Source organism: Dermacentor albipictus, chromosome 1 (genome assembly GCF_038994185.2).
Source record: "Dermacentor albipictus isolate Rhodes 1998 colony chromosome 1, USDA_Dalb.pri_finalv2, whole genome shotgun sequence".
In the NCBI taxonomy this organism is placed as follows: Eukaryota; Metazoa; Arthropoda; class Arachnida; order Ixodida; family Ixodidae; genus Dermacentor; species Dermacentor albipictus.
In genome coordinates, this window is record NC_091821.1 from 257,613,812 (window position 1) to 257,627,665 (window position 13,854).

At 48.4% G+C, this 13,854-nt stretch overlaps 1 long non-coding RNA gene across 1 annotated transcript; it reads left to right on the forward strand.

Moving 5' to 3' along the window:
* Positions 1–5,604: 5,604 nt before the first annotated feature.
* LOC139054339 (uncharacterized) lies at positions 5,605–9,915 on the forward strand. The gene is made up of 3 exons (XR_011511148.1): positions 5,605–5,757; positions 6,584–6,695; positions 6,900–9,915. It is a non-coding gene; the product is annotated as an uncharacterized lncRNA (long non-coding RNA).
* The last annotated feature ends 3,939 nt before the right edge of the window (positions 9,916–13,854 follow it).

Below are 13,854 nucleotides of genomic sequence, written 5' to 3' on the forward strand. Positions count from 1 at the left end.
CAAATTTTGTATTATGCAGTATGTAAATTGCAAAACCCTGAAAAGGTTGCATAGCCCTCAATGGTCAGAAAATACTGCAGGATTGTTATCTGCTGTTTGCTGCTGTTTCCGTACTGGAACATTAGTCTGAGGCCATTACAACATACAGCGTATGTCTTTCTTTTACTTCGAGCTCCGTTTTCAAGCGAAGCTTGTATTGGCTCACAAGTTTCGGTGGCGTTTTCGTGGTCACGCAAAAAAAAAAAACAGTTGCTCCCAGAGGAGAGCAGTTGCGGGAAAGGGTGATTTCATGAGTTGACAGCTGCGCCGGGGCCGGAACGTGAGTCATTAGCAAGGATTCCAGCTGCATAGGCGCGCGCTCACGCCACCGACGTTTCGCTTCCAACGGGGAGGGAAAGGACAGGAAAGGGTTTCGCACGCGCTGCCGCCAGCTTCGTTTCCGTTCCGTTCAGTCTTCGAAAACGGATGGGACAGCCACGCGTTGTGCGTTCCCTTGAGGAACAAGCAGCCATTGACGAGAAGCGGCGAGAACTCGCCCGTGAAAGGGCGAGTTCTCGCCATTTCTAACAGCCCATCCAGCATTTAGAGCCGCCCGAGCCCAGGCAACCGGACTGCCACGAATAGAAGATCCCGAGCTAATGGAACGGGAGGCCGAAGCAATCCCGCACCGTTACCCGTGGGCTAATTAACCGTGACAAAGGTCAGGTGCACGCAGGCCAAGCTTGGCTTACCCCATTTTCCGGTACGGGAAGGGTTGGTCGTTTTCTTAAAGCCTTCAACATTTATTATATTACCTCACTACAGATAGATTATGTACCCATGCGGACATCATTTACAGGAAAAACCAAAGTGATTAATTCACTAAATAACATATTTAAAATAAATAACTTCGTAATTACAAACTTTATGGCACATTTTTATATTAGAAAGCTGAAAACAATCGTCATAGAAATCTAGTTTAGTGCTTCTACATTTCAAAATTGTTATGTAGACTGAAATATTTGATGTCAAATTATTCGTTCAATTTACCCGTGAATACGCCCGCTGCAGCGCGAAGCGCGGCTTGCGGTGCCACTCGTCTGTGACGCAGTAAGGCGGGGTAAAATGAAGCTTCGCGATACCTCGCCTCTGCTGCTGAAGTGACTTTCCGTCTAACCTAGAGTTGCGCATCGCGCCAATCGGAATAAGATCATAAGAATAAGATGAAAGTGCGATGGACCGATTCATTTATGTTTTTTGAGGGCATGAGGGACACTGGTCAAGTTGGTTGTTCATTTTTTTAACTTGCACTGATCGACGCATACTCCAGAGTTTTTTTTTTTTCTCTCTCTCTTCGTTTCCACTGAAATTGGGCCGCCGCGGCCGGTATAGCCGAACTCGCGACCTCGTGTTCAGCAACTGAACGGCATAACCACTGAGACGCTGCGCACTGAATCTGGTAATCGAAACTGTTGTGTGATAATGTGGTGCTCGAGGCACTATGCAACAGATCTGGGACCGAATTTGCAAAGCTTTTCATTCGTAAGTGCTGTTTTTCATTGGCTGATCGCCTTCGCTAATGATACGTCCTACATTACTACTGGCTCGCACGACCGCTTTAAGCGTAAGAACGTTTTGTGAATACGGGCCTTGGTGAACAGATCGACTCGAAAACTCGCCTCGAGTTGTGCGCGCCTCAGTTCGCCGGCAGCGTACGGTTATGGTCATGGTGCAGTGAAAGAAAAAAAAATTGAGGGAGGGTCACGTGATTCCGCAGGTCTCGGCAAGCCAACCACCTCTGAGGTCGCCCCTCTCCTCATCTGAGAGACAGTTACTGCACTGCACTTTACCCCAATTATTTCCTTCCCCAACAAGAACCTCTCTCTCTCTCCTCTCCGGAGAGACAACTGCTCTGCACTTTACCCCAACTTCGCCTCCTCTTTCAACAAGAATCTCCATCTCTCTCTCTCCCCTCCCACTCCCCGGGGACAACGTGCGCGATTCCTCTTGGGTATATTTCGGCCCACATGACTGGCGGACTATTCGAGATTGTTTGGTACGTGGTAACCTCTAGTGACACCTGCCGTCACACGTATGGAGGCACGTAGGAAGTAACGGGTGGTTTTTTTAGGGTATTTCGATAGTACGGCGGCGCTGCTATCGAGGCACCCTAGTAGTTTTCTGCTACCGCGTGCGTCGTTCTTTGCTTCAAATCTGCTGCCATGAAGCGTGGAGGAACGCTGGGGTGCCTGATCCATGGCTACAAAATTTTCAAGGTGTCACTTGCGCTTATTACCGCGATTAGTGGAGTTGCAACCACTGTCGCCTCAAAAGCCGTCCAGAACACCGAAGCATGGTCGTCCCCAAACGCGACGAATCGCCTTTGGAAGGGTTGCTCGGTTGCCTGCACATGTTTTTGCAGGGTGAAAGGTTTCCTCGCTTCACCTAAACCGCCCTGAAACGCGACCAGTCGTCCTTGAGGTGGTCATCGAGCTGTTGGGCACAATGCCGCTTACCCGAGGCCTTCGTTCGCTTCAGCCTTGTCGCCTGCCTGCTTCTTAATGGGGCCCCTCTTCAGGCCTGGCCTTTTCGAGCTGACAAGCGCAGTGCATACAATTCGGGCTAAGGATCATGTATGCTAAGTATTACATCCCTACGCGCCACGGAAAGAGCTTAAAGGGACACTAAAGGTTACCAGAAAGTCAAGTTAAAGTGGTAGAGCAATGTCCTAGAACGTCTAAGGCGTCAATATAATCACGAACAGAGCTTTAGTAACCGAGAAATTGAGGTAAATGCATGACACGATTTGAGACCCCCCAGCGACATTCCGGTACTAAACCGATGACGAAAGGTCTCCCCATAATTTATGTTACTAATACTCAACTACTCGTATTAAAAATATCATCTCATTCGATTATAAGACGGAAGAAAATGCCACTTGTCTACGTCTACTCGATTCTAACAAAAAATAAGATTTTGACGTTACCTTTCAGTAGTATGGGTGGTCGAAAGGTTTCGTTTTCGCTCGACTCTGCGCGCACGACTCTGCGCCGCGCACGCTTTGGAGTTTCAGTACTTTCATTATCGCGTCGTGCTGTGAGGGTTCTGCTGGCTCGCGAAACTTTCATTTGGAACAAGCAGCGAGAATGCCACGTCCATGTGATGTCGTGGGAAGCCCTCGTTGCTTTCCCGCTCCGGAGAGCCGGTGTCGAGGCCGCCGTCGTAGTACGCAACGACGCCGGCAGTGCGAGCCCTCAGCAGCAGGTCGCGCTCGTCGGTGCTCAAATCGCTGAAGTTGAGCCCACCATCGCGAGACAATCTGTCGGTGTCAGGGTCCATTGCGACGAGCGTCGAAGTTTGCGTCATAGAATGAAGTACCAGCTTATGGGCGTCTTGCGCTGGAGATTTCTTTCTCTATGCTTGAGGTATAGTAGCGGCGCCTGGTGGCGGTGCGGGAAACGACATCTGGGTCGGCTGTGGCGAAGCACGTTTCTGGGCCGAGTTTTGCGTCGATTCGCACTTTTTTATGCCCTGTTGCGAGTGCGGAAAGGCTCGTCACTTCTCACAGACCACGCTGTGAGCTCGCCGCAGCCTATGGGCGTCTTGCGCTTGAGTTTGAGGTATAGTAGCGGCGCCTGGTGGCGGCGCGGGAAACGACATCTGGGTCGTACCAGCTTGGGTCGTATTGAGCCCTGGCTGTGGCGAAGCACGTTTCTCGGCCGAGTTTTGCGTCGATTCGCACTTTTTTCTGCCCTGTTGCGAGTGCGAAAAAGCTCGTCACTTCTCGTAGACCATGTCGACCACGCTGCGAGCTCGCCGCAGCCTGTAGTTTAACGATAACGGGCTCTCCGTGTGCCGTGGGATGTAATGCTGGGAGCAGACGGAATCGGTGACGCCGATCCGGAAAGACCTAGCCCAGCCTCGAGAAGGCGTCACCGTCATTACTTCTGCGTCGTGGGCTGCCATGAGCAAGAAGGCCTGAATCCCAACATCAGATTCTACCGTTTTCCTTCAAGGCCTCACGAAGTGGAGCGTCGGACACGCTGCATAGCTGCAGTTCGTCGCGCTGAGTAAGCGAAACTTCGCGCCATGCTGACTGTTTCGCCTGTCTTGAAGCTTGCTTGATTATCTGCGTTCTAAATTTCGGTCTTTTGCACCTACAGTCCCGACAGCACACCGACATAGCAGCAGGCATGGCTGGTAATTCACGATTCGAGACCCGGCCACAGCGACAATTAACCATTCGACCGATGCGAAGTGGTTATGTGACCAGGTGTGTGCAAATGACCACAAATGGCCGGGCTGATTCGGTGACGATTCACTACCCCACTACGAGCAGCACAGGTTAGAGAGTTAAATGTGCTCATACTTGACCTCAAGTCAGCATGTTGAGGCAGCGCAGCAAGGTAGTATTGATTACAGCAGATCGATGTTCGAGCGCTGTCATTAAAAGCTACGTCAAGCGAGCAGCTACGAGCTCGCGCTGCAGCGCGATTCGCACGGACGTGCGAGCTCATATGCATTGCATCAGTTATTAGCAGTTACTAAAAGGGACAGATGGCCGCTACGACAACGCAGGCATAACTACTTGTTTAGCGGCATGCAGTCAACAAATATTGCAGGAGGCCCGCCGTTTCGCGGCATGTCGAAAGACCGCTGCCTTCGCGGCGCGTACGATCGTGTGCTCGAGCAGTTCCGTACACATGATGTCTGCTTATCGCTGCTGTGGATTCATTTATATCAAGCATTTCCTCGCGTTTGTGCGCCTGAATCTAGCAACGTGCAAACCTAACCTGAAGTTCCACTTCGTACGCGACTCGCTTCACTTGCGATTGACACCGCGCTAAAACTTCGCCGCTTAATTCTTGAACGGCATACAGGTATTCGGCACTGCATAATTTCTTGCCTTTACGCAGCGTGCCACCCCTGAAAAAATCTTCGGCACCGGATATTCGCTGCAGGCCGTGATACAACAGAACCGAAAGTGGCGGGTCCATATTGTAAACGTGCTTTCCGAAGCAGACGACGGAGCTTGGTACGACCCATTTTAGGACAGAGGGCGCTTTTTAGCACCTTTTTCGCAGCGCCCCCTGGGCAATGCAAGAGCCCCATAGACCAGAACACGCTAGTCTCGCACCCAGACTAACCGAACGCATACTCTCGCACCCGGGTTGCCCGGTCGACCGGCGCTATTTTGTACTGGGCTGCCAAAGTGTGTTCAGGGGTGGCACACTCTCAAGTTCAACAAATGGCCACAGAGGGCGAAAAAATCGACCGCGCGGCGCTGCTAAAGAAACAGGCATAGTACGCCAATGAAAAAGGTTCCCCGTTGAGCGCTATATCTCCCGCTAGAGGCGCCGTAGTAAGCGCAATTTTAACCTTCAAACTTTCTTCAACAGTAAACGAAGCGTTTTTATTGCATGATAAAGACTACAAAAGTATAATTCCTAATTTTACATTGTACTTTTCATTACCAACTTTGTTGTTTTTTGTCATTTTAAACGCAAAATAGCGTTCAGCATCATCGACCTCCCACGTGACCTCTGTCCTGGATTTAAAATTTTTACCGGTATATTCGCGTGCACGGCAGGTACGGATTCATTAATTCGTACATTGGTTGGTTAATTTGTGCGAACACCAGTTTATTGCGCTTCGATATCTCGCGTTATTTAACTTGGAGTGTAAGCCTGAAAGCTAGGTTTCAGTCGTGAGCCATGTGGAACACGTCTGCATCGAAATGGGAGCCGGGTCCTGCTGCGACTGGGGACAGCAATACCGGTGAGTCGTTTAACATCACTGCTTCAATCGCTATGTAATTTATTCGTCTCGTTAACTTACAGGCGGAGGTAAGTTAACGAACTAGATGCTGCATTACATAAGGGCAGTCGGGACCCTCCGTTGCTGTTTCCGAAATAAACTTTCAGTTGCGAGGCCATCATTATGCATACATTCACGAAAGAGAAACGATATCGGAACGCGCGTCACATTTTTCATCTCGTTTTAGCCGTAGCCATAAGTGACTGAGTTGCCTTATCAATATATATATTTTTTTTCGAGTCCGCCGGCAACTTCTTTCGTTCACAGAACTGAATAACCTTTTGATAAACTGAAGCTTGAATTTAATGTATTAAACAGTTGCACACATGATAATTCACCCATATTTAGTACCTGTTGGTTCCAAATGTTCTTGCTGTTCAGTTTGGCTTACCTCAGGACATCTATTTTTGCAGTAGTGAAGCTGTCCATCACGTTCATGCACAAAAAGAATGCATCAATTCTAATAGCTTCACGTCTTTCATCTATTTGCTTGTGAAATCAGCAGTGTGATCTCTTCTAGTGTATAACCGAGCGCACAAATGTTCTTATTTGTGATCTTAATAATACTTAAGCTGTTGACATGCATTGTAGTTACGCAGACATCGATTTTACGGGGAGTAACCATATTTATTTACTATGCTGCTTAAGCGCCCTAGAACAAACAGTGTACATTTGCATGTGTTCTGTCGTCACAAACCATTGCAATGTATATGTCGCACCTTTTCGCATTTTATATTGCAAAATTGTGCTTATTCAATTTCTGATGCAGTCAAAATTTCTGTTCCAGACATGCAGTAATGAGGATGGCACCAGTATAAAGCAACACACTCCATGCACTAAACAGAAGCTGCTGCCTGCTACAACAAGGTCATTGTGTGGACTTTGGCTGCTACTACAAGGTAAACAACACCTGGTTCAGAAATAAATATGCCTGATATATGCTGTATTGGCTTGCTAGTCTTGAGATACATGTCATTTCTTTGTAGCAGACGATATGAACATTTGTTCATGTTTACAGTTCAGCATAATTAGTTCGAACATAAAAGAACATGAGTTTGGATAATCTTTGCTGTATCTCATGTGCCATTGTTCTGCCCCAACAGAGTCTGTGCCAAGTACATCTTGGTCATCACGGGAGCCCCCATCTACACCAACAGGAAGGGGCTGGAGCTGAATTCACAAGACCACGAACAAAGAAGCCATTCCAGAATTATTTGGATGAGATATCAAGTCTACGGACGACTGTTTCAAGAGTGAAAAGAGCCTACGCCATCATTCCACCAGCACGGATATTGGCCGAGTCATCCAGGTACCTCAACAACAAAAAGTATTTGTCTTCAGATGTACCTGCAACCTCTGAACAAGCACAGACGACGCTGGCTAAGAGTGTTCTGTCAGCTTGCCCTTCCTTAGGGAGCTCCCTGGCCTTGCCAGTTCTTGCCAAGTATAATTTTGTTTCAATGAATGCACGCTTCTTCATTCCACACTTTTGTTAGAGATCATTCCTATTCCTCATACAAACATTAAAGGTCAACCGATTCTTTGCTCATACTTAATGCCAGTCACTGTCTAGTAGCATAACATATGTGTAGCAGTTCTTTCTAGTGTATGTTGCCATGTCCAATTCCTCTCCTGAAATAGCTGATGTGGCATTGGCGTGTGTCTTGCATTAACCTTTACACTGTGTGCTATCTAGCATTTAACTTTTGTTAATGTTTTTGGCTTTCAATGCTTGCAAGGTAGAGTGGCTTCTTTCTTGAATGCAAGCTTTCTCATTCCCATATTGAATTCCTAGTCTCATTCAGGATTGCTATTCTTGCTCGACAGCCTGTGTTTTTGTGCAAGCTACATTGAAGAGATTGATTGCAGAATATGGTTTCGGCGCTGTGCGACTTGGTACTTGTCACCGTGTTACGTTTCTCATATGTGGGAGCCTGGTCAGTTGCATTGGGAAACAGTCTCTCGAGGCAAGCACCTGCTCCTACAGTCTGCACATTGACATAGACTGCGAATTTACACGCACCGTGGTTGGTGCTCCCCGTTCCGTCCTTTCCTGCTGCTGCCGTGTGCAAATTTTGCTTGTGGCCTTCCTCAGCCATGATTTGGCATCAACGGAGACTCTCGTACATAATTACATGGTTCTAAGTGTATGAAGTTGATATCCACATTTGTGGAAAGGCCTGCAAAATAGTTATGTCCACAAAACCGACCATGTCCATATATAGAGAATGTGGCGGACCAAGTGTGAGTTACACATTAGTGGCATGCAATAGAACAAAAAGAAACATGCAGGTTGGAAAGGCGGTAACGCTAATATGCCGGGCACTCCATGTCGCTGTTGGCTGTGGCAGCAGATGCTTGCGTCACCCGATTGTTTCGCGATGCAAGTTGCTCACATTCAACGCCGACTGTCGGTGCAAACACGTGGGACACACTGTCCAATCTGCTTGTGCTGCTGGTTGTTGCTTGTTACCAGACTGCAGTGGGCGACGAAGGCAAGCGCTATGCCTACAGTCGGACGGTTGAATGTGCCGCAAGCAGCCCATGTGCGTGTATGCTCACTGTTGTCATGTAGATCGCAGCCAATGCATAGTGCCAATGTATAGATTGAGCGTTATGTTAGAGTATGCTGAAGTGATTTGATTACATAATCTTGTTTCAATGTTGTCCCACTTGGTCATGGTTGCCGTGTTACATTTCTGGGATGTGGCAGCCTGTTTAGTTGTATTGGCCAACAGCCTCTCGAGGTAAGCACCTGCTCCTGCAGTCCACACAGTGACACGAACTCCTTGTTTACATGTACTGTGATTGGTGCTCCCTGTTTGTCCTTTCCTGCTGCAGCCATGGGTAAAGTGTGCTTGTGGCCTTATTTGTACATGATTTGGCGTGAACAGAGACTATCATACATGATTACATGGTTTGAAGTGTATGAAGTTGATATCCACATGGGTGGAAAGGCCTGCAAAAGTGGCTGCGAATTGGCGATTACCACAAAACAGACCACATCGATATTGAGAGCAGGTGGGGCACCAAGTGTGAGCGACACATTAGTGGCCACTGAAAGAACAAAAAGAAACGTGCATGTAGGAAAGGAGGTAACACTAGGATGCCAGGTAGTTCATGTCGCTGTGTTGGCTATGGCAGCAGGTGCCTGCGTCACCCGATTGATTCGCAGTGCAAGTTACGGTGACTGTCATTGCAAACAGGTGGGGCACTGTCCAATCTGCTTGTGCTACTGGTTGTCACTCGTTACTAGACGACCATGTGCGACGTAGGCAAGCACTGTGCCTGAAGTCGGATAGCTGAATGTGCTGTATGCAACTTGTAGTGCGTGAATGCCCACTGTTGTCATGTGGATCTTAGCCAATGTACAGTGTATTGCCTGAACCTTATGCGGTGATTGAATGCAGAGTCTAATTTGATAATGGTCGCCGTGTTATGTTTCTTCGATGTGGCGACCTGGTTAGCTGCATGGGCAACAGTCTCCCGAGGTAACCATCTGCTCCTGGAGTCCACACAGCGACAAAGACTCCCAATTTACATGCACCGTAATTGGTGCTCTCCCCATTCGACATTTCTTGCTGCAGCCGCCGGCCAAGTATGCTTGTGGGCCTTCATCGGCCGTGATGTGGCGTGAACGGAGACAGCACACGTTATTACATGGTCCGAAGTTGATAGCCACATGGGTGGAAAGGCCTGCAAAAGTGGCTGCAAAATGGTGATGCCCACATGGAGAATGTGGCGCACCAACTATGAGTTACACATTAGCGGCCCCCGGAAGAACAAAAAGAAACGTGCAGGTTGGAAAGGCGGGAACGCTAAAAAGCTGTTTAGTCCATGTCGCTGTGTTGGTTGCGGCAGCAGATGCCTTGCGTCACCGGATTGCTTCGCAATGCAAGTTACGGCGACTGTCAATGCAAACAGGTGGTGCACTGCCCAATTTGCTTGCGCTGCTGATTGTCGCTCGTTACCAGATCGCCATGTGCGGCAACGAAAGTGAGCAGTTTACGAGCTCGCGTTAATGGTTTCAGCGCATCTCGACATGCAAATTTTATTTCTGATCTTGTATGAGAAGGTGCACTGGTTTTATTCTGCCAATAAAGTCGCACGTCCTGTTCACTCACTTGTGGCTTGTTTGTATGGGCGTCAGTAGAGGCTCTTTAGTCTCCTGGCCATTAAAACGCGGCAGCTGAGGCATGCCGCAAAGCCAGCGAGGCGAACACGGCGCGTACCCAGCGTACGGCACCGGTGTAAAGCGGCCATATTGAATAGTGTACTAAAAAAAAAGCATTTCCGCTTCCTGTTTAAGTAGCGCCATCTGTCGGGTTCCCCACTAAGTTCCATGCGCTGCCGCTTCTTATTTTCGAACCACTGTGGAAGGTACAGTTTCCCTTCTCTAAAGTTGTTCTTTATTCTATGGTGTGTTCGCCGGCGACCAGTAGACATGGCAAGCGCCAGCTCTAGGGCTCCAAAGTGCGGAAATGTGCCCGTTCACACGGATCCAAAGTAGAAGAAGTCATCTGGGCATCATTGCGTCGTGTTTGGATGCCAAAACAACCAGCGGAAAAGGAGCAGGGTGCTTAGCGCTGTTTGCGAAGAGCACAACACACGTAGGGAATCGTGCCGGTGCGGTGTTTTCAGCCTGCGCCGATTTCCATCCGCAACGAAGAATGCCAAGCTGCGCCACCGGTGGATAGCTGCAGTGAATAGGAAGAACTACCAACCCAGTGAAAATGCACGAGTGAGTATTCGATCTGTGTATATTTTGGTGCCACGTTCAACTTTGCGCCCTACAAACGTAATACGCAGGTTTGCTCCGAGCACTTTCTGGGCAACAAGCCTACAGAGCAGAATCCCGCGCCGGTGCTTCGCCTTGGCTATAACAAAAAGGCAAGCCTTTTCGTGTTTTCATTCAGGCAGAGCTCCCGACGGTTAAGCGGAACAGTTGAGTTTGCGGTTAGCGATACTTGCAGCTGGTGCACGGAATGACCATTAAGCGTGAACGACAAGTTGTAGGCCTTGCTGGTGAGCGTTATTGCTAATGAAAGTAAACCGAAGTCTGCTCGTTACGTAGCATGCGTCCACAAAAACGTAAACGACGACTACTCGTCGCCGAAGGTGTTCTTGCAGCGCACCTACCTTTACGAGCTGGTGTTGCAGGTGTCATTCGTAACGAATTCATTTGAGCCTCCTGAGCTCTAAACTGCGTGCGGGCTGTTATGCGGGGCAAAGCGCAAAATATTTCCGTTCATATGGCGAGGAAAATAAGGTGCTTAATTATTCTTGTATTTTGTAACAAGATTTTGATCGTTCTCACTAGTTTTTTTTTACTGTTTTCTTTTCTAAGGGAGCGCCAACAATCCGATGGCCTCGCACAAGCGAAACAGGTCTGGTAGCAGGTAGCTGCAGTTGGTGGGGCTAATTTCTCGGAATGCAGGTGCGGTTGTTGTCTTGTACCAAAGGGGTCCTGATGATGCAGCTTTAAGTAGGGCTGGTAATTTTACGTGCCCTGTCATGGTTTGTGCAACTGTACAACACCTGCATCTGTCATGCTCGCCCTGTTATACGGGCTTTGACTGCACATGTAGTTGAACATTAGAACTACTGTAGTACCTCATTTTCCAATGAGTGCAGGTTTAGCGTCATATGCTCCTTGTTCGAGTGCTGTAGGCTTTTGTTCTGAATGTTGTACTCTTAAGTGGTTGCACGATACAATTGGCCTGGTGTATTTTCTATTTCATTTTGAGAGGACTTTATATCTTCGCAAAAGTGGTGGCATGGGAAAGAACTACAGCCCCTCTTACTATAACATCTATTTTGTTTTCAGTGTGCAGGTGGTGAAGGGCAGGCGTCTGCTAACCAGGCAGTCAAACGACCTCGCCAGTTGGTTGCCAAGCGCGGCCAACCCAGTAGAGACCATTACAAACAAGACCAAACTGAAAGTGCAGATGACAGTGTTCTGCGTGCTTTAATAATATATGGCACCAACACAGTGCTGTAAATTCCTTCACATGTTACGTGCCAAAAAGCTCACAGGTGTTCTAGCATATAGCGCGCGGTTTGTACAAACGTAATAGCGTACCTACCCGATGTATTCGCTTCTGCAGTCTGCACAGCACTCAGTGTGTCCATTGTGGAGTTGCACGAGGTCTTGAAGTTTGATTGAATCCAGACAGCGAAAATGACAGGTTAGAAAAAACGTGAAACACGCCTTCCGCCCAGCTAAAAAGCCCAAGTTTCGCTTTCGCGCCGGGTCGCATCTCCCGGCGTGGCAGCCCAGGCCTGCTACTTCGCGGCGCTTGGGATAGATGGCGCGACCGGCGCTCATCAATATGGCGGCGCCCTTTGAATTCACGGTGTTCTGGTGTATAGTTTAACGAAAACGGACTTTCCGTGTGCCGTGGGACGTAATGTGGGACGTAATTAGTTTCTCCTTCCGCTAGCCACCATACTCCCGCTTTCGCTCTGCTGTCGGCTCTGTCTTGGCTCTGTTTCTGGCCGCGCGCTTGCGTTTTGCGCAGAAAAGCCGTAGCGCCGTCTGCGGACGCCGTTCTACTCACCGATGGCGCAACGTCACTATGAGACCATGATGTCAGTTCTCCTCGATCGGAGGGCGGGTGATTTGAACTGCGCTAGAGGTACGCGGACGCTTCAGAACGCATTTTCTCTTAAAATAAGTCTCTCCTTGCCACGAAACAAGCGTTTCGAGGTTTCTGTGATGGTATTTCAACAGTCCACGTAGACTTACTAGTAACCTTTAGTGTCCCTTTAAATTTTAAACTAAACGCAGTTTGCCTGTCTCCTCGCGGGCGCCACGCTCCCAGCCGGAGAGTCGACCGCAATCGCACAAGTGCGCCTACTTACATGGCAGTGTTGTGACGTCACTCTCAGTGACACGTGACTTCGAGAATTATTCAAGACAACATAATTTATTTGTCTAATCTTATGCTTCATAGACGAATTAAAGTTTAGAGAAATAATAGAACCTACAAACCGAATGTCTGCGCGTCTTTGTTTTACTTCGTACAGTAGAAAGAGATATGTACTTCCGTTTCGTCTGCTTGTTCCCACGTCGTACAGTCGCGTGCGCAGTGAAGAAAACTCTATGTCATTTTCTACCGTGTTTCTGCGCCGCGATCCTGCTCTTTCGTCTTCTCGCGTCTGCCTAAGCGCTCGTCATTGTGGCACTGACGTATACCGCTTATCAGGTGTTCTTTGCAGAGGGCGCAAAATAGTCCGCTGCATGAAACGAGACAAAGCCAAGAGATCGCGCGCGAGGCTGTTTCCGGAAGTACGCCACTCGACAAAAACGTGCGAGAAAGAGAGAGGGAGAGAAAAAAAGTTATGCAGATCCCACGCACTGTGGGAATTGATGTGCGCGAAGCTTTCTGGGCTCTTTGCGTCCACATATCTGGTGATGGTGACAGCCTACGACAGTCGTGATGTGATGTTAAATGTTACTTTGCGTCGTGCACCACTTGTGTTTATCAACGCAGTACCCAGAACACACTGCGAAACGTGTTTTCTCGAGAGGTTGTTGAGCGCGATTGTTCGCAACCTGCATTAGCATTGTCAATCCTTCACACGGCCGCATCGCATCATGGATGAAGTGTTGACTTGCTGGACAGCCGCTTACGTGTTGTCGTCTTGATGCTGCGGTGCTTTAGTGCGGCTTTGCGTCTGCACGCGCTGCGTCAGTTGTCCGCATGTACAAAATTGAAACGTGTTTATTTTTCAGAAATAGCCGAAACATGCGGTATCATACCTTGCATTATTTTTTGTTTGTCCACAACTGTTGCCATATCTAGTTGGTAGCTTTTTTTTATGTAATTCTGGGGTTTTACGTGTGAAGACACCCCAAATGAAGCATGCTTGTTGAATGAGGCTTTCCCTTCTCTCGTGATTGTTCTATGTATGTAAGCTGCCGCGAGCGAAGAGTGGCTATTATTCACCCAATTCGTCTGGGCGCTAATTTTACGCATTCTCTGTCTTCTCTTTCTACCATACTATGTCTCCTCTGGGCTGTTGTACGTGAGTACAAAAGTAAGCGGTGTAGTT